The following is a 22,448-nucleotide window of genomic DNA, read 5'->3' as shown; positions in this document are numbered from 1 at the left end:
ATATGGTGTTTATTATGGTCATGTCGTGGGAATCGCAAAATTGGACCAGACGTTCACCCCTCTCGTTGGACTCTCCCAGACCACAACTTCCCATGCACGGTGAGATTGCTGCGTTTCCAACTTTCGCATTGAAATCCCCCATTACGACAACAATGTCACTTGATTTTATGCATTTGAGGGCCTTGTTTACATTTTCATAATGTGCCTCGACCTCCTCATCTGGGTGATCACTCGTTGGTGCATAAATTTGTAGGAGCACTAAATCAAAAGGTTTAGCTTGGATTTTGCACATTAGGATGCGGTCGTTTACTGGCCAATACCCAGTTACTGATTTAGCAATTTTGTTTTTCATCAGGATGCCAACGCCTCTGTTGTGCTGAGTATTTCCGGAGTAAATAAAAGTGTGGCTGTCTCTTTTTATTATTCCATTGTCTTTCCATCTTGTCTCTGAGACATCAAGGATATCCATATTCATCGCCTCTGCCTCCATAATTAGATTATGGAGCTTTCCTGCTTGAGCAAGTGTTCTCACATTCCACGTGCCAATTTTTAAAGGAACATTTCTTGTCTTCAAGGTAGGTAGATCAGTCTCTGGCTTTGCCGAGGGCTTTCCACCAGAAACGTCATAAGGTGCCATCTTTTGGACATTACTTTGTTCCTCTTCCCTGTACATATTTACAGCTTGATACTTAGTTGCAGGGGGCCCAACGTCACAAGCATCTCTATCACTATATCTCTGACTAGCCAAGACTAACTATGAATGATACGTGGTAAGGTTTCCCCCTTTTCCACGGAAAGTTTAAAGTATCTAAATTTGCCTTCACTGAAATATCGTAAAATAAGAGGTGATCTTATTCATATATATAGACTCGTGCATGGTTCATACAATATCTTATCGTATCTAAGGAATTAGGTCCAAAAACCCTTGAATTGTGCAAATTAGGGTTGAAAGCATGAAAATTACATACGATGTAGAATATGTAAAATCCTATAATTTATGCTCTGAGAGATCAATATTAGTTGAGATACAAGATTGGAAAAATTTGAAATGGACGACATAAAAATTCGTTCATTCCTATTGTGTAAACATTCAAAACATAGGCGACACAATGTGGTTTTACGTCATCCTTGGATTCTCATTGGTGATTATTTTTAGCGTCAAACCGGATGTTTTCGTTTCCCCAAACTTTCGATTCACGAACTATCCAAATTATTTAATCGTCAATCTTATTCAATTTCGCTAGTTTTGAGGCAGGGACCTCTATAATGCAAAATTCTACAATAAGAAATTTTTATGTATTTGATTTAGCAAGTATAATCAACTACACTAATATAGAGGGGCAGACTGACAGACAAACAGACTCGCAGAGCACAGCAGGATTAAATGTCGGCAATCGGTGTTGACACAGACCGTGCTCCTTTCCCTCTACCCCTATTTTTTTTTCTTTCCAAAAATACTGCGATAGTCATTTTACATGTTTTATAGTACTTTGGTCAGACTTGATGAAAATTGGGGGTCAAGCTAGTTGGGTCAAGTTGGTAGGGCACTCGCTTCACACGCAAAAGACCGAGGTCGATCACGGGTGCAGTCGAATTTTTTTTCCACCCAGCAGTGATTGGGTAGCTGGGTCTATTATATCTAGCGGAAAGTACTTTGTGATAAACTAGCGTCCTATGAAAAGGATATCAAGCAATTGCCATTGTCCGTTTCCCGCTATAGAAAAAGGGATAAACTCCGGCTCCATGGACCGAATGGCTCTGAAGGACTACTATTTTTTAGGACAGTTTGGAATCGGCATACCTATAAAATTCTTTTTGAACGCGATGATTATCGTCACCATCATCATCATCATAATCATCATCATCATCATCATCATCATCATCATCATCATCATCATCATCATCATCATCATCAATCGTAACGATGCAGTATTGTGTCAAGTTATTTACGTTACGCTAATGACCACATGGTGACAATGGGAGAATGTTCTGTCTGTACTGTTGTATCCTTGTTTAAGGCACTGCACACAAATTGTCTGCTATTTCAGGTAGAATTGGATGCTCGGCTAAAAGCACCCGCGACTGTTCTACCTGCTGTTGTCCAAAAAAAAAATCACTTTATATTGAGGGCTCGTTTTATAAGAAATAGGTGTTACTTGTCTTTCTGATGAACCATTGAGCAGTTATGAAAGTAGCGTTATGAAACTGTAGCATTACTTGTGTATTCCATATGAAATTTTCATAATTCACAATTGAATGTTGATGGGTCTTTAAAAGAAAGAAAGTAGAGAGCGAGAGCGAGAGAGAGAGAGAGAGAGAGAGAGAGAGAGGGAGAATAAAAGAGTGAGATGGGGAGAGAGAGAGAGAGAGAGAGAGAGAGAGTGGGGGGGGGGAATAAGAGAGTGAGATGGGGAGAGAGAGAGAGAGAGAGAGAGAGAGAGAGAGAGAGAGAGAGAGAGAGAGAGATGTGGAAGAACATTACATATGACTAAAAAAGGAATGCCTTTGCATGTTTTCAGATACAATTACAACGGCAGCAGCTTGTAATGGTGCTCACACTAATATGTTATGACGATCGATCCAATCAGCACTCGTGCACCGTCGCAAACCACCCGGAAGCTAACACCACGCTATCGTCTCATTCTTGTTTCAACCACAATGCTTCAACCACCCACGAATACACACGCTACAATTCTTACTACATTTTGTTTTATGTTTTCAACGTTCCTTTTGCTGACGAAGGAATGCTACCTGAAACGTCCATTGTGTTTGTTCTGTTCCCACCTGAAGCCATTTGTTAGCTACCGTAAATGGTCAACAATGCATTTAAATTATTTAACGCACATTGTATTCTCGCGATATTTATGGATAAGTAATGTTACATTGGGAAATATAAAAGTGCTTAAACGCACTGTTATGATAAATTGCGAGAGTGGTTCTATAGGAGGTGTCATTTATATGGGTCTTAGCTACCTGTATGTCAATTTTCATGCTTCCAGTCCGAATGTGCACGGTTTTAGCCTAATTCCCCCTACTACAATGAATATGGACAAAAGATATGTATTTACTCGGTTAATTCTCTTGTTTAATATAGCTAGCTGTAAAAAGGAAAATCTAAGGCCTTAAATCGAAACGTTATGATTGATTGCCACAGTGGTTCTATAACAGAAGTTTTTTATGGGTCTTCGTAACCTATATGCAAATTTTCATGCTTTCAACCCGAATTTGCACGGTTTTATCCTAATTCCCCCTATTAATCGTGTCGTTTATGAGCTATGAGGTTCTAAAAACCTTTAAATACTCTGTATAACGTTTATGTATAGATACAATTTATCAATTATATAATTATTGTCAGATTTTTTATTAATGGCGCGTGTTTTTCTGGTTTTTCTCAGCTGTCCCTCTATCAAAGTTGTAAAAATTTGTGTCAACCTCTGAATCAATTTGTCTTAACTGAGTTTAGATTTTGGACCGTATTATGCCATATTAAAAAGTTTTCTTCTTTAAGACCTATAAAAAATACTTTAAAACAGCTGACATAAAAATAGAGATTTTACACTGTAAAAAATGAAAACAAGTAACAAACCACAAAGTATGAATGTATTCATCGTTTTTCCAAAAAGTCTTGTGCTGACGAAATGATTATGAGTCCATGTCATACTTCTTTCCAAATAATAACAATTCGCTTTACGTGTTATAAATATACCACTTATGTAGTTTGTATTAAATTTTGAACTTATTATTTATGGCATATTATCTACATGATGTCGCAATCACTAAAGACTGATATGAAAACTCTCGCTTTAAATAATTTGAAATAGTGATTGTATACTCAATATTGTCAAATTAAGAAACACTGTTTATATAACTTTGACAAATTTTTGTCTATGCATGAACGTTTCACAGAGCCTTTAAAGGTTTTAAAAACATATTAGGCTCTTAAATAACACGATCCGGCACGGAATCTCTATAGGTTCCACTCGCGTAAATATTGGACGTCTGATTATCCCAGCAGAAAAAGGCCCATGGGTTATGGACAGAGAATCATTGTTATTCTGGCACGTGGTGATGATACTGGATATTCAAAAGGGTGCCATGCCATTTTTTTTTCTTTCTGCATCATCTGGAATATAATTCTGGGGTCAATGCAAAGGTGTTTTAAGACTGACTAAATATCGTTTGTTGCCCTCCATTGAAGCACCCAGCTTTATTGTATTGGACAACGCTAATATAGCTGTAATGAACAAAATCCTTTCCTATTGTTTTAAAATTCATGAAAAGATATTTTTTATTAAGACGAATTGATTCAGAGGTTCATACAATTTTTTGCAGCTTTGCATTGGGGGGCAGCTGAGAAAAAGAAGAAAAACACGCGCCATTTCTTAATAATCTGACTATAGTATTCAATGTCAATTAATTGACAATAAAGAGAATTAAATGTCTATTATATAACTAATTGTCATATTCAATAATATAATTCAAATAGTAGTAGTATCGTTCGGCTACACTTCTATGTTCAAGGTATCAATCCAGGTTCGGAAGACATCATCACATTTGTTGATGGTTTCAAATCCCCCTTCAAGTTTTGTCTCTGGGCAATCTAGTGCGAGGTGGTTTGCATCTTGTGGTGCTTGGTTGCACTTTGGGCATGTTGGTGATTCTTGGAGCCCCATTTGTGCATGTTGACAGCTGTTCTTGTATGTTTTGACCGTAGTCTATTTGCAGCTACCCAGTATTTTCTTGGTTGATCCTGTAGACCTGGGAGACTTTTACAGGGATCTTCAATTAGTATCCCTCCTGTTGGTTTATTCCTTTTCCATTCCTCGCACCAGGGTTCTTGCGTGTTGTAGTTTTCTTTCTTTGATAGGTAGAAAGGTGAACGAGATTTTAGTCTTGATGTTGGGGCGCAGTTTTGTATATGGTTTGCAGAGGAGTTCCACTATCTTCTTCAGCTCTGGATATCCATTTCTGTGTTGCATCCTCTCTCCTCAAGTGAGGTGGTGCTATAGCGCTCATGACTGGCAGCCATTGTGTTGGAGTTGATTTCAGGCATCCAGTTACTATTAGCATCGAGTCTCTTAGTTTCGCATCAACAAGGTTTGTATTGACACTTCTCGTCCAAACAGGAGCACAATATTCTGCCACACTGTAGCAAAGGGCCAGGGTTTAAGTTCTGAGAAGAGTTTGCGATGCTCCCCATGTTGTTCCTGCCCGTTTTCTGAGTAGACAGTTTCGTTTCCCTATCTTTCTTGCTGTACCCTCAAGATGGGTTCTATAGGTCAGCCGTCTATCCAGTGTCACTCCGAGGTATTTTGGATTTTGATCAGTTGGTAGTGTTGTGTCATCAATCTTGATCATTAGTTTTCGTTTTGATTCCCTATTGTTAAGATGAAATGCAATTGCAACTGTTTTTGTCGTATTCATTTTTAAATACCACCTGTCAAAATACCTTTTCATGGCCGTTGTGTCTTTGCTAAGCGTTGTTTCTATAGCTTCCCAGTTTCTTGATTGGTATGCTAAGGCCCAGTCATCTGCATATCCTAGTTTTGTGGAAGTATAATTCAAATGACTCTGAAAATTTGGAATAATCTAAAGTTTGAGACAAAAAAGATCTAATTCAATTAACAATTTAAGAAGGTCATTGATAAAGAGCTTACAAACATAATATTATGTGATTTTGACGAATAATGTAACACGATTTTGGATATTATTATATTTTGTATATCAATTATTTGAAACTCTCGATGTACAAATTGGAATGGAAATAGAGATAATTATACGACGAATATTGAATATGACACTTATTTGTGCATTGGATATTAATTCTCAATATTATCAATTAATTGACATCGATTACTATTTATACAATTGATAAACTGTATCTTTGCATAGAACTTACACAGAGCATACAAAAGTTTTTAGAATCTTCAACGATAAGATACGATTATACTCATTATGAACAATCTTGTATAAATGTATAAGATCCCCTCGTAAGCACCTATACTTAAGAGACGGGAGTTGTAATGTCCATAACCTGTCAGCATAAGATAAATTTGATAATACTTTTAATAATCTAGTGGCTCTTCTCTGAACGCGTTCTTAAGTAATGGATAGACTGTGGGCTCCAAGTACTATTATCATATTGCAAAACTGGTATTGTATAAAGTGATAAATGTGTTGCGTCTAGATACATAAAACTTCTAAATATTATAATTTTCATTCTATGTTGATCGAAGTGAAGTAATTGGTCAAAAATTGATTCCTAAGTCTTTATCGGAATCAATGGTCGTCAAATTTGTGAATCCTTCGCCATCCTCTTGATGGAGTAGAAAGAATTCATGGAAAAGCAATAGAAAGGAAAGCATTCTCAATTACCAACAATAAAAAACATATTTTATACCATGAATTTAGTCTTTTACCATCTGGGAGAAGGTTTTGTCAGATTAAATGTAGAACTAACAAGTATAAATCAACGTTCGTTCCATCAGCAATAAAAATTTTGAATATTTCATATGGTACAGAAAAACCAAGGATTGATTCGTTGACTGATTAACTGATTAATTTATTTAATGTAAGATTAACTGACCAATTGATAATGATGATAATTTTTGGTGTCGAATTGACACAATCGTAACAAATTGAAAACGAAATGAATATGTTTATGTTGTGTATATCGCACGTGTGAAAGAAAGAGAGGAAGAGAGAGAGAGAGAGAGAGAGAGAGAGAGAGAGAGAGAGAATGAGAGAGAGAGAGAGAGAGAAAATAAGTAGGAGTGAAATATCTGTTCAATGTTACAGTTATCGTTTAACGTTATAACAAGTGTAACTAAATGACAAATTGCCATATTTATGGACAATAAAGATCTATTATTATTATTATTATTATTATTATTATTATTATTATTATTATTATTATTATTATTATTATTATTATATTATTATTATTATTATTATTATTATTATTATTTATCAATACATGAGATGGATATCTACCCATATGCAAGACCTTCCCTTAATGAGAGCGGCAGCCGACAAATATTTTCGTCTTTCTACGTCTACTTTGTTTCATATTAACGATCTCACCGTTTTCTTCTTTTTCCACTCTTGATCATGTTCGCCAATTTTCGTAATGTCGGTTTTATCTGCGTTTACGAAAAGATTGTGTTTCTCTAACTCTAATGCTTCTTATACGACTTTTACGTTGAGATCATTTCTAGTAGTAGGGGGAATTAGACTAAAACCGTGAAAATTCGGGTTAAAAGCATAAAAATTTGCATACATGTTACCAAGACCCATAAAAAACCCATCTACTATAGAACCACTCTGGTAATCAATCATAACATTTCGGTTGATGCCTTAAGTTTTCCCTATTACTGCTATATTAAACAAGGGAAATAACTGCGTAAATACATATATTTTCTTCATATTCATTGTATTAGGGGAAATTTGTCTAAAAACAGTGCACATTGGGATTGATAGCATGAAAATTGGCTACAGGTAGCTAAGGCCCATATAAATGACACCTGCTTTGGAACCACTCTCGCAATTTATTACACAACAGTGAGTGTTTAGCACTTTCATTTTTCCCTATATAGCATTACTTATCCAAGGAAAATAGCAACGAGAATACAATGTGCGTTCAATAATTTAAATATATTGTTGCCATTTACAGCAGCTAACAAATGGCTACGGATGGGAACAGTACAGACAATAGACGTTTCGGGGGAAAAGCCCTCCGTCAGCAAAAGGAACGTTGAAAACATAATAATAATAATAATAATAATAATAATAATAAATAATAATATAATAATAATAATAATAATAATAATAATAATAAAATAATAATAATAATAATAATAATAATAATAACATAATAATAATAATAATAATAATAATAATAAATAATAATAATAATAAATAATAATAATAATAATAATAATAACCATAATAATAATAATAATAATAATAATAATAATAATAATAATAATAATAATATAATAATAATATACATAATAATAATGAATATATGATACTATAATATATAATAATAATAATATGATGATGATATAATATATATAATGATGATGATGATGATGATGATGATGATGATGATGATGATGATGATGATGATGATGATGATGATGATGATGATGATAATAATAATAATAATACACATTTAAACAACGCTCATTCTCGTGTAAAACACAAGCTCTGGGCACTTTACAATATATACCAGTCAAACACTTATAAACAAGACACGCTGCTTTGTAATATGTGCGCTTTTCGATGGGCAACCAGTGGAGAGAGGCCAATAAAGGGGTTGCATGATCAAACTTTCGTTTGCCAAAAACTAATCCTGCTGCACTGTTTTGCAGTAGTTGTAATTGTTTTATAGAAGCCTGAGGCAAGTTGACAAGCAGGGAGTTACAATAGTCTAGTTTCGAAAAAATGAGGGAGACAACCAATGTTTTACATGTTCGAACTGATTTTCTTCAATTGACAGTATAAAGATTTACAGAGAGCAGAAATGTGAGCTGACATTCTCATTTCTGAAACAAAATAGACACCCAAATTTTTCAGTCTTTGACACTTTGATCTTTTCACCCCCTATCAACACCTCAAGACCATCATTCACCTTCAACTGCCCTCTATTTCCCACAATCATCACTTCTGTTTTTGACTCATTCATTTTCAACTTGTCTGCATCTATCCACTCTTTTACATCCGTCACACATTCTTCCACACGTTTTACAATATTTTCGAGATTTTTTGTTTTATCAGTAGCATAAAGTTGTGTATCATCTACATAGAGATGATAGCGCATCCCATGACCAGTGATGACATTAGAAAATAGAGAAGTATACAAAACAAAAACAAAAAGAATTGGACTCAAAACAGACCCTTGGGGAACACCAAAAAACAATGTATGTTGACGAGACAGTTTATCTGAAATCATAACCTGCTGCTTTCTGCCATCTAAATAAGATTCAAACCACTACAAGACAGTCCCATACAAGCCAAAATGTATCAAAGCCGCCGAAAGGTCGAACAATGTCAGAAGAGAAACGGAACCTTTATCGAAAACATCAAGCAAATCACTCGCAACACAGCACAGAGCAGTTTCTGTGCTGTGGTAAGAATGATAAGCTGACTGAAAATTTTCACATAGATTGTTTTCTTGGAGATGTTGTGAAAGGCGTCTGAGTACAACTTTTTCAGGGATTTTAGAAAGAAATGGCAAATCTGAGACGGGACGGTAGTTACTAAGGTAATTTACATCAAGGTTTTGCTTTTTTATGAGAGGCTTTACAATTGCATGTTTATATTTATCTGGGTCTTGTCCTGAGATAAGTGACTGATTTATAATATGAGTTATGCAGGGTAACAATTCAGGAAGACATAATTTCAAAATATTAGTTGGTAAAGGATCTAAATCACATGACTTCGAGGGAGATGAACAAATTATTTTAGATTTCTCTTCTTCAGTTGTTTCTTTAAAACAAGAGAGTCCCTGTGAACCCGAAAAAGGGTGAAAATTTATATCTTCATTTTGCAAGAGGTCCAAAGTGTTCCGAATTTTCGATATTTTTCCCGAAAAGAAATTTGCAAATGCATCCGGCTGTTTTTCTACCGGGATATTAGTGGGTACACACATGCTCTTTTCTTCCCCTAAAAGTTCCTTTGAAACAGAGAAAAATTCTTTAGTGTCCCTCACTGATGATAGTTTCGTGTTATAGTAATTTCTTGTTGCTATTTTGCGGGTGCTTTTATATCTATTCTTTTTTGCTATATATATCAGTCGATCAATCTCAAGGCCCGATTTTCTCCACGGTGCCTCCGCATTCCTCTTTTCCCTTTTGGCAATTTTTTCACTCTGGTTAAAGCGCGGGGACGGTTTCCTGGAAACTCTCGTTGTCTTTGGCACATGCCTGTCGATGACGTTGCGCAGTACGTGGTCCGTATTCTGTGCTGTTGGTATATCCATTCTTCCTAGTTCCTCTGGCAGATTATTTTTTAAGGAACTAATGCCTATCCCTTGACACTATCTTGACTTTCTTTGCTTTTCTTTGCTTGTCTTTGATGCATTTGAGAGGTGCCAGAATCAGATTGTGGTCTGAAATTTCTTTCTCGATGTTTTTAATTGATTCAACAAGCGAGGGTGTATGATGAACCAGTCCAAGATATGTCCCGATCTTTGAGTTGGAGAGGTCACTAACTGAGTCAGGCCATGTTCATTCAGCATTTTTTTATAATTTTAACGAGACTATTCTGATCAAAATCAAACTGAATATTAAAATCGCCTATAAAAAGTTTTCGTTTGTTTGATGTGACTTTTGATAAAAAATCAGAAGATTCGTCAGCAAAATCATTCTGTCTCAGTTTGTTCTTTTTGCTTGGGCGTGGTCTGTAGATACAAGTGATTAAAAAACCATAAAGCAAAATGTAGTAGGAATTGTAGCGTGTGTATTCCTGGGTGGTTGAAGCATGACACGTTAGCGTAGTATTATCTAGTTGACATACTAAAAACTTGTCCCATCAGCCCCAGCGAAAATTTGTTTTTTTTTATTGCCATTGTAATTGTATATGAAAACATGCAAACGCATTCCTTTCTTAGTCATATGTAATATTCTTCCACCTCTCTCTCTCTCTCTCTCTCTCTCTCTCTCTCTCTCTCTCTCTCTCTCTCTCTCTATCTATCTATCCTTTCTTTCTTTCTTTTAAAATAGAACAGTCACGGGTACTTTTGGCCGAGCACTTAATTATACCTGAACGAACAGACAATTTGTGTGCAGTGCCTTACACAATGCACAACAGTACAGATAAAACATGTTCCCATTGTCACCATGCGGTCAATAACGTAACGTCCATGGCTTGACACAATACTGCTCCGTAAAGATTGATGATTATCATGATGATAATGATGATGACGATGATGATGATGATGATGATGATAATAATGATGATGATGATGATGATGATGATGATGATGATGATGACGACGACGATAGTCATAGCGTTCTAATACAATGCTATAGATATGCTGACTCCATACTGTCATCAAAATGTAATAGTCATTCAGAGCCATTCGGTCTATGGTTCATTCCGGTTTCTAGAGCGTGAAACAGACAATAGCAATTGCTTGATACCATTTTCATAGGACGCTAGTCTATCGCAAAGTACTTTCTACTAGATATAACATACCCAACTACCCAATTACTTCTGGGTGGACTGGGAGGTCAGGAAAAAAATTCGACTGCACTCCGGATCGATCTCGGTCCCTTTGAGTGTGAAGCGAGTGCTCTACCGACTGAGCTATCTTGATCCCCAACTATTATCAAGTCTGATCAAATAGTCTATAACAGGCGTAAAATGATTATTGTAGTATTTCTGGAAAGGAAAAATAAATGGGGGGGGGGGGAGGAGGAAGGAGGTAGCAACACTGTCTGTGTCAACAATAGTTGCCGACATTTAATCGAGCTGTGATCTGCGAGTCTGTTTGTCTGTCCGTTTGCCAACTTTATTCGTGTAATTGATTATAACTGCTAAATTAGATAAACAAAAATCTATCATTATAGAATTTTGCATGATAGAAATCCCTCAAAACTATCAAAATTGAATAAGATCTATGGTAAAGTTAATTGTTAATTGTAAAGTTAATAATTAATGCGCTAGTGTGAACAAAACAAGACCAATTTGGAATCTGGTTTTGGGAATAATTTAGCCATTACAACGAATAAACTAAATAACAATTTTATTTGTACGTGTTTATTTTTAACTGAATGTGTATTACCTACAATTTTAACGACAAAACGGAAGACCTATTTTGTGCGCAAAGTTGTCGGGCTGCTAAAGTTCCTAATCACCAGCAAAGAATGGTAGTCCAACTGATACAAAGGTAAGATTCCAATTTCAGTGTTTGAGTTTGTAATTTGTATCGATTGATTTTGAGAGCAGGAAAAGATTTAGTTCAATGTTAATCCATAATTGCTTTCCGGTCTTTAACATTTGATGTCTCATTGGCATAATTTTAGAATGCTTTGTTGATTTGTTTTCATTTAGGCTTAACGATTCACTTCCCACTGTCAGTCAGTCATTACAGTACAGTTTCTCTCGTCGATTCTCACTAACAGAGTTTAGGTTTCGTTCACTCATGTCTGCTTCATGCTCTTTCAGTGATTGATTCGAATACTGTGTGAGAGAACACTTTTCATAATCTAATTAATGATGAATAATGAATTTTTAAATTGTCATTTTATGGGTAACGTTTACAGTCTAGAACGTGTGTCAATAATAACTTGACCGATAAACAAAACAGAAAGGAACAAACAAAAAAAAGCAGACCCCACCTCTTCCCTAGTAGCTGGAATCTCAACAGAAGTTTTATTTTATTCTTTTAATCCTCATCTTTTGTGGTGCGTAGCTTTCACTGCTTGTCATATTTTATTGACTCTCGCTCTTTCCTGATAATAGATTTCGAAACAATCTCTAGGTCTTCCTTCTCTCGATATCTGCTCATGACTGGAAAAGGAAAAAGGCAAAACGTCTTCATTGATCTATCAATTATAATCTAGAGACTAGAGGGCGGTGAATAAGAGAATAGGACTTACTATAGATTGTAAAGATTTTATTTAACTTTTTTATAGCGACAGTGTCTATCTAATACACTTTAAAACTAATGAGTATCCCTATGTACATTTTGACAGTGATCTCTCCATTTTAATGGCATTGGTTCCTGTCTCTTTATACAAATGCCATGTGAGCTTGTTTTACACTTGAAAGAATCATTTACATAGGAAAGTCAAGAAGAATATGGCTAAAGAAAACTGCTTCCTTGGTTTTGAATAAGAAATTAAAAAAGAAATAGGCAATATCTTGTCTATCATTTAACTTTCTAATTATTTTTTAAAGTATATTTTATCCTTTTCTGTAATTATAATTTATCAACAAGATAAGAGTACTGACGATTCTCTTTATGTAGCTGATTTGTAATGGTAGTAAAATTTGATAGATGGGAACCATGTGATGTTGCAGAACATTTTATTTTTAAATTGTACAGCATTGTTTCATTTATCAGCAATATCATATTAAATCATGCAGTGGCTTAATCACAAACTTCCTGCACTTAATACGCAAGACAGAGTTGCTTTTTTGCTTCATTTCTCGAAATATTCATAAAGTTTCTGTATTGTATAAATATGACCATGGCGCTTTTGTCCTAACTGGTTAGTCGCAAATTCTGCCTTTGTATTCCATTTCTTGAATCAGATTCTTTTCTATTTAATCCATTTATTCGCAAAGTTTATACTTTATAAACAAGACCATGGCGCTTATGTCTCGACCGGTTAATTGCAAATTCTGCTTTTGTGTCCCACTTATCGAATCAAATTCTTTTCTATTTTATCCATTTATTTGCATAGTTTCTGCATTTTATAAACAAGAGCATCACGCTTATGTCTGGACCGGTTAATCGTAAATTCTTCCTTTGTGTTCGATTTCTCAAATCAAATTCTTTTCTATTTAATAATCATTTTAATGGCAAACTTTCTGCACTTGATAATTTTAAGCAAGACCATAGTGCTAAAGTCTACACAGGTTAATCGCATGTTCTGTCTAAGAAGTATATTTCTTGAATCAGAATCTTTCTTAACCAAAGCTTTTGCTGAGGCTCTTTCATCACATATTTTTTAATGGAACTCCACAGTTTCAGTAATAATTATCAATTTCCTTTTTTTTCTTTCTCTTTCAGAGGATGAGAATACAAGCATACCTGTAATGGAGAAACATCATATCTATTTTTTTTTAAATGATTTTCATTGTGAATGATATGAATGAAATGACAATAAAAGTGATTTAAATTTATTATCTGTTTTTAATTTATTTGGATTTCACAAGTTGTGTTATGGCCCTCAGATACAGCAGGGCGGGTGAGACTGAGAGCCAGTCCTCCAAATAGAACTAGAGATCTTGTATATGCAAGATGTGATTTCCATTGATACAGTTTAAAGACTTCCTGTTTTTATTCATTCTGGTGCACTCTGGGGTTTTTTGTATTTTTTTTTTTTTTTTGTTTCTTGATTTATAAAAGATTCTTTGGGCTTTTTTTCAATCTAAGACTTGATTGAGTTCTCACTCAATGCAAATTAACTTTGTTCCAACTCCTCAATTACAATTTACAATGAACTTGTGCGCCATTCCTTCTCTGTTAACCTACAGGTTATTGGATATATAAGTTTAATACATATAAGTCTACCACAATGATGATGGACTAACAATTTATCTAAATATCTTACAAACGTCTTTTGTCATAACTTTCTATTCTGGGTTACACATAAAAGTTAGCAGTGTCCGTGATACAAAAGCACTTTGATGGCAAAAAGATCAGCATCTTAACATTTTAATCTTTGTCATCTTACTTATATGTTGACTCATTCATTTTGCAAGTCATCATCATCATAGCTTGTCGCTCCAACACCGAACCCACTCCACAGCATCTGGGGAGCAGACTCTTAGGTCATGGTCAATGCAGCTGAGCCCACCCTGGTATTCTCTAAGAATGTCTGCTCTGGGCATCCACATGTTCACAAGCTAGTCTCAGCCAGCCCCCACTTTTTCATGCTTCCAGCTGTTCTCCCAAGTGTTGCCCGTGCTCTGTTCAGTGTTACCCATTCATTAATGGGGAGCTCAGTTCCATAGGACAGTTCTTCTCTCGGATCTCCAACAGCTTCATTTGTTTGATTGTCCCACTCTCTCCACGTGGAAAGTCTGTATACAGCTGCATGGTCAGGGGTGATGCTTTCTTCCATCATGAAGCTCTTTCTCGACTTCAGCCTACTTGTCATTGGGTTGTGGTCATGGAGGGGGTGCCTTGGGTCAATTTCCTGTTTATGTTTCTGAGCTTTGGAAGCAGTGGCTCTTTGAATGTTGGGAGGTGCAAAGCCAGCCAGCCGATGGAGGACTGGAATTGCAGTCGGTTTCAAGTTACTCTAATGATCCGGCAGGTGCTATGCATCCGTTAGTCTCTCCTCAATGGTCTTGAAATCAGAGGCCTGGTCGCAAGACACAGATCATCAGCATATAGAAACACTCGGATGTTCTCGAACTCAGGTTGGTCGTTGGTATAAACGTTGAAAAGGATATGTGCAAGTACCGATCCTTGAGGGAGTGCCTTCTTTTGTGATCTCCATCTGCTTTTCTTCCCATCCATTTCAACAACAAAAAACGACGGTTTCACATAAGGGACTTTATTATTGCAACTACTTTTGTGTTACAAATTACCCTTGCAACCTTTAGGAGCAGTTTCCTGTGATTTACTGTGTCATAGGCAGCTGCCAGGTCCACGAACACAGCTCATGTAATTTGTTTGTTCTCGTTGCCATCTTCGATGTATTGTGTCAAGTTCAGGAGTTGGTCACAGCATGATCTTCCAGAGCGGAAACCAGCTTGGTCAGGTGACAGATGCTCTTCTACTGTTTGGGAAATCCTGGCTAGTATTATGCGCTCATATACATACTTTGTGCAGTATGCAGAGGAGGGATATTGGTCTGTAGCTCTTGTTGCTATATGGGTCTTTTCCAGGTTTAAGTAGAGCTATCACTCTTGCGTTTCGCCAAAGCACGACTCAACACAATTGTCGATAAGATTAACCATGTTTTTGTTGAAGGAGCGAAATGCTATATCATTTCTGCAGTGATGCCATCTAGACAAGAAGATATGAAGTGAGTAGAAAAGTGCCAGAAGACAATAGAGAATAAAAATTTTTTTCGCGGCGGTGGTGGGGTTTGAACCTGCGACCTTATTGGTACGACAACTCCGCCTGGCAGGTGAGAGCGTGGCTCTACCGTGTGAGCTATCCACGAACACAAAAAATATTCGTTTCAAACCCAAAGTCATTTCTAGATCCCTCTCTCACCCACTTCTTGAGATCGCCGATTCGTTCACCACCATCGCGAAGTAATTTTGACCAGCAGTTAAGCTTAATAGCCAATATTTTCATCACAAACATATAACATAGAAACGATTGAGACATTGAGTATGCTCCGGTGTATGGGGTGAATTTTTAATTCAGAAAAGTGAGTGGAGCAGGCACTTATGTTGGTAACAACAAGATATGAAGTGAGTAGAAAAGTGCCAGAAGACAATAGAGAATAAAAATTTTTTTCATCTAGACAAGCCGCTTTACCGGGTTTGTAGTGTTCAAGAGCTGATTCCAATTCTTCGATGCAGAAAGGGCCTACTTCCTGTTCATTTCCATGGGCGACCTTTTTTACATTTCCCTTTTTATTTCCTTAAGTTTGCCGTTTTCTCTATGTTTTGGTGTTCCAGTTTTTGATAGTTTGCTACATCGTTTGGTTTGTTTATTTTCTGTGTATAGTTTTTTTCCTAGTTGACCTGTCTTTCTTCTTGTTGTGGGTCATGTTTGTGATAGTTATAATTTCCTTACATCTTTCTGATTTTGTTTCGGCAATGGAGGTCATTAAGGTCTTACCAAGTTGGACAGTTTCTCCAGCAAATGGATCTGTTTCCTAAGCCTCTACATACTGTGTATAAAGTTCCTTGTTGTCTTGCTGTAGGTATGGTATATATGATGTCCTGTCGCCTCCAGCGTTGTGGGTTTAAAAAAATTATTTTTTGTTTTGTTTTTTTGTTGTTTTTTTTTTGGGGGGGAGGGGAATTTTCCAAACGAGCTTCTGGAACTGGTGGTAATTTTTGGGATCTGGATCGATGATGTTGTTGCTATCATTCGTGTCTGACGATAAGTTTTTCCCAATTTGCCTTCCGAAAATTGAATCTGGGTAGAGGTTTGCTCTCGCGGGGTCTAATGACTGGTACAACCTCAATGGCATTGTGATTTTGGTATGGGTTTGCGACAGATTTTTTTGAAAGTTTTTGACATGTCTGGAAGACACAAATGCAAGGTCTGAGTTGTAGACTCTTCTCCATTGAGCGCTTGAAAATGATGGTTCATGCGTCGTGGAGGAGTGTCAGATTATATTGGTCAACCCATTCCTCAATAATATCTCCATCTTCGTTGTTATCATTGTATCCCCATCTGGTGCTGTGGCAGTTAAAGTCACCTATTACAATCCTTGGTTTCTCACTAATGGTGGATGTAACTGGCCACTTGAATGGCGTTGGTGGAGGTTTGTTGACAGATATCACATTGAAGTGTCTGCTTTCAATTCTAATAATTTCCACCTCACTATCTGTCATGTCCTGGTTGTATGTCACTATTGATTTGTCTTTGATGTAGATAGCGCTACCGTGAATATCGCTTTCATGTTGTATGGCTAAATGCATGCCAGGGATGTTAAGTGCCACTGTCTTGTGCGTCTCTTGTAGACAGAGACGCGTCGCTGGAGTATGATAGCTACAACACGCACAACACCAACATTTCAATATCTTTAACACTTTTATTAATCATTAAACGGCGATATTGACTATAATATTAATAATAATGATGATGATAATAATAATAATAATAATAATAATAATAATAATAATAATAATAATAATAATAATAATAATAATAATAATAATAATAATAATAATAATAATAATAATAATAATAATAATAATAATAATAATATCCTCGGTAGAGGAACAGGAACAGAGATCGGTCCCGGCTACCCTCGGTGATTGGGTCGCGGGGTCTGTTTGATTTGGCGGAACGTACTGTGCAAGAAGTTAACGTCCTATCAATAGCGTAGCAAGCAATTGCTGTTGTTTCAGTCTATAGAAACTGGGATAAACTCCGTCTCCATGACTCTGAAAGACGTCTTTCTCATACTTTTTTCTAACAGCTTTTGACGCTCTCAAGAAATATGCATACCGTCCTTTCTCCAATGACCCCAACGTAAATGCCATCGACCCACGGACATATTTTTATCTTCGCCAGTTCTTGGACAATGCACACGACAAGGACCAAGATGTTGCTTTGGTGCCGACTTGGGTAAGTTTGAGAAATGGACAGGAAATAAGTATATTTGTGATTTCTGACGCCTTGCAGATGTTAAATTATCAGGCTCGCTTTGACAAAATGGTACTTTGATACCCCGGAGAAAGCGCATGTAACAGTTTATTTCCCCTATAAGTCTAAGACACACAATAATGGAATCCCTCTAACCTCTGTTCTTTGTATTGTGTCTAACAACGTTGTTTTTCTCTTAAAAAGTGTACAACTGTTAATGTGTCTACATGTAATTTATACGTTGCCTACGTATAATATTAAAGATCATCATAAAGCACTAAGTAGCATGAAGACATGACGGTCAATACAAACGGAAGTCCTGACACGATGCCGAAGAAAAATTGTAGAAGACACGACTTTTCTTTAAGAGACACAAAAATCACCGAGTATCTTACCATTAAACTGCATTGCGGCATCCTTGTTTTTTCATATTGAAAAAGGCTAAAGACATCATAAAGTTGGATTACCAGACATATATGTAATAATAACAAATAATAACAACAGTGCGTAATTTCTATAGCGCCCCCTTTCCACCAAAGGTGCACGGAAGCGCTTATATAGATTTGGATTGTAGTTAGAAAGAAGAGATGATAAGTGCCATGGATGCACTTAAACCTGGTTTAAGTCGCGCTATGGGCGATGCATTGCATAAAGAGGGATCTGCATTATTAGATATTCTCTCACTGTACTCAGGTGTATTATTTGTAACTTGTATGTAAATAGGTACCACAATAGACGTCATTTTATGGAGAAAAAAACTTATTCACGTTATGCGTCACGCGTTGAGAAAATGACTTATTTCATTCAACCAGCGATACTTCGGCCATCAAAAAAGCGTACAGAGCTAAATTTTGAATCATCTACAAGGGGTGCGTTTCAGCTTTGTTCCTATACCACTCCAATAATAAATAATTGGCAGTAAAAGTGCAAAACATAAATCTTAAACAGAGCAGGTCGTAAAGACAAACATCATTTCTCTATTTGTACAAATTTGATTTGCTGTTGTTGCCATGACAAAGTGATTGTTTTCGTCAATCGTGGCTTCATTACATATATTATTGTAGATTTTTACTGCCGAAGATGTGATGTCGTTTTTTAAATAATTGCATAGGAATACCCCCTACTTATGGATTATAAAGAATCAAAAGACACATGAGGATACGTTCCAATGTGTTAATGTAATGAAAAAGCATTGCCGTTGTACCTATTTTATTTATTTATTTATTTATTTATTTATTTATTTATTTATTTATTCATTTATTTATTTGAAAATGGTACTCACAAAACTTATGATATGGAAATTTGGATCATGGGGAAAAATACGACGAAATTTCACTTCGTTTTCTACAACATTTAAAACTGTTGAATGCGTTCATGATAGACAATTTGTAGGACCAATAAGAATCACTAGTGGCTAATGAAGCAGAATGTTTGTAGGAGATACATAATTATTCTTTGCGCCACTAAGACCGAGTCCAAATGGATAATGGGGTGACGTTATTTTTTGGTTTGTTTCGATTTTCTTTTTTCTTTTTTTTTTTGGTGAGTTTTTTTAAATCGGAAAGTGATGGAAATTTAAGACTAGAAAAGAAGAAAATAAAGAGACTATTCTTTTTTCATATTTAGTTTTGGTGAGATTTGTGATAAATCAGTTTGCAGAATACTCCCCTCTCAATCAAAGGGTTGGGTGGCTATTTCTTTAAGATGTGGCGGAAAATACTTTATTTCAGACTAGCATCCTATCCAAATGGCAGCACATAAGTTTGCTGTACATTCAGTAACACAGATATCAGGATACAATCACGTGGCCTAGGTTATAAGGCTATACACGACTTTGCGGTGGTCGGCACACCTGCTGGGCAAAAGCGCATGATCCCGTCTAAAGCCCTAGACGGACAGATCTCATCGCGGGTGGGATCGCCGAACAGGCACTGCTGGGTCGCTGTGACAAATGATAATAATATATTAATAATTAAAAAAGGTTAATAATAATAATAACTGTCATATTATGTCATTACAATGGAAATTACGAAAGCCGGAAAACTGTTTTATTTTGTATGGAATCCATTATAAATTTTACGGTTATCAAGAACGAAACCTTTTGTTCATCTACCTCTTCCTAAAAATTCATAAAAATATTATTTAAAAAAAAATAATACAGCATTTAGTTGGCGGAATATCCACTAGACGTGCTAGGGGTCCCAAGCCAACAGCAATACTAAACATGAAGGACGAGACATGACGCCTGTCAGGCGATATTACAATTATTTTTTCGGACAAAGACAACGAACGGCCATGTACTCATTTTACACCTGAGTACGGTGAGAGAATGTGAGTAAAGAGCCTTTTCCAAGGACTCAACCCTGCACCACTCAGAGCGGGTCTCGAAACCTGGACCTTCCGATCCGAAAGCGAGAGTCATACCACTAGCCTCCTTCACAGAACAGGGAGGGACACTGTTCTGTCGGCCACATAGCCTCAATATTAATTAAAATTTATTTCTAATTTCATCAATTTCTGGAGTAAAAACATGGTTCTTGGTATCAAACCTATTGTAAATTTGACGCTGATCACGAATCTGACGTCAAAACACCGAAAATCCGAGGGAAAAAATGTCCAATTTTTTATACTGCCACGCCCCCGATCGCCGATCGCCTCGAAATATATTAAGCAAGGCGGGCTTTGCGAGCGATCGACCGTCCCTCTGCTTATCGGCCAGGTATTTGGCCACACACATTGCGTTTTCACCCCGGTTTGCCTGATCGGCGTTCGAACCACGATCAAAACCATGCGTGTATGGAACCTTTAAGAAGGAAGCACTCAAATGCCAAGGAATATATCGATACCCATACTAAAATACGGAGAGACTATTTGCGATGGGAAAATCATCCACAATAAAAGGAACATGGATCCCAGAGAGGGTCGAGGCAAAACCAAGCAACAACATTCCCAGACAAGTCCATAAAGCAGCATGGAATTGAAATCAGGCGTGGGGGAAGTAAAGACAGAAGGACTTAGGATGAATTGTATTTCTTAAAATGTCTGTTTATTATCGTATGCAGCTGGTTCAGACGTTTTGCGTGCCATTCATTATTTCATGTTGAATTTTGAGAAGGAAATATTGACTCTAAAAAAACAAGATGATTTTTTGAATTCAGCAATTTCGGTTTCTAAAAACGATGGATATTTTTCATCTATCTGCATTATTTAGTGCGATATTTAATCTTTTATGCTTTTTTCTCGCAACAATAGCTATTTTTCTGCCTAGTGCAAAATTGCGTGTTTCCAGATGTTCTCCTCTTTAGTTTGCAAATAACAATTGAAGAAAATGTTTCCAAAAATTGGACCTCTTCGCTGGAGTACTGTCTAGTTGTTGACGTGAATTACAAAATATGGAATATGCTATTTCGTCCTGCTGGTGGCATAAACATTTACTCTCGCGAGTTTTTCTCTTTTTTTTTTTATTTCAACCGACGGTAGACTTAAGGAAATAAATGTGTATAAATTAATTGTGTCTGGTTCAAATCTTGTTATTTTTAATTTATCTAGTCACTGTTCTTAAAGGATTTTTGGTCACAAGTATGATAAATCATTTTCGGTGTTTAGTTACATGACGTCAAAGTTGGAATATTTTATTCATCAATTGGCAAGCAAAAGAAATCTAGAAAGATGAATTTGATCTCATAATATTATTAATGTATTAATTTTCAAAATTAATAAAGGTTTGTTTCCATGACTAGGCCTTATCAGATTACTTTAGTATAGTAATAAAACCCCATTTTAAATATGTATAAAGTGTCTCTTGTGGTAGTATATAATGTAAAAGCGTTGTGTCTGTCGAAAACAATTGGAATAGCATCTTCCTGATCTTGTAACACTAGTTAAGTGTTGCTGGGACTTGCTCTAAATAAAAGCGCAAGGTTGCTTGTTTGTTTACCTCCTCCCCCTTTTTTTTCTTTTTGTTTTGTACTTTACAAACCATTTACAAATTTCCTTTTTGTTCTTAGATACAAAACATCGAAGAGTTAAGAACCCAGTTCTACAAAGGAGTGGCCATGCCATTCAGTGTTAATAACGTCGATCTGACTGTAGCAGCCAATACCATTTTTGGAATTACGTCATCAGTTCTTGCTGGAATTGTGAACCCGGATGTGTTTGACGACAAAGACATATCTGTGAGTATTAGAAACATGCCCTTACAGAGAGAATGCCAATATAGCATTGCGCATGCGGCTCTCTCATCAATTCAGGATATCTATCTCTTGGTTAATGGATAATTTATTTTATAGTTTAAAATTTTTATTGTATCCATACTTTTATAAAATAAAAATATAACCAATAAAGTTATTTTGATGAAAATGTTACAGTGCACCAGTTAAATCGTTTCTCGGCTATCTTTTAGTCTGAGTTACCGAACCGTGAAGTCAGTGATTTCACGGCGGGTAATCTTAATCTCGGGTGCTTTCGTTATTATTTTTCA

Source organism: Berghia stephanieae, chromosome 3 (genome assembly GCF_034508935.2).
Source record: "Berghia stephanieae isolate SIO BIC M18660-M18661 chromosome 3, UCSD_Bste_1.3, whole genome shotgun sequence".
NCBI classification, from domain to species: domain Eukaryota; kingdom Metazoa; phylum Mollusca; class Gastropoda; order Nudibranchia; family Aeolidiidae; genus Berghia; species Berghia stephanieae.
The sequence above is the reverse complement of the archived record's forward strand: the minus strand, read 5'-3'. Positions refer to the sequence as shown.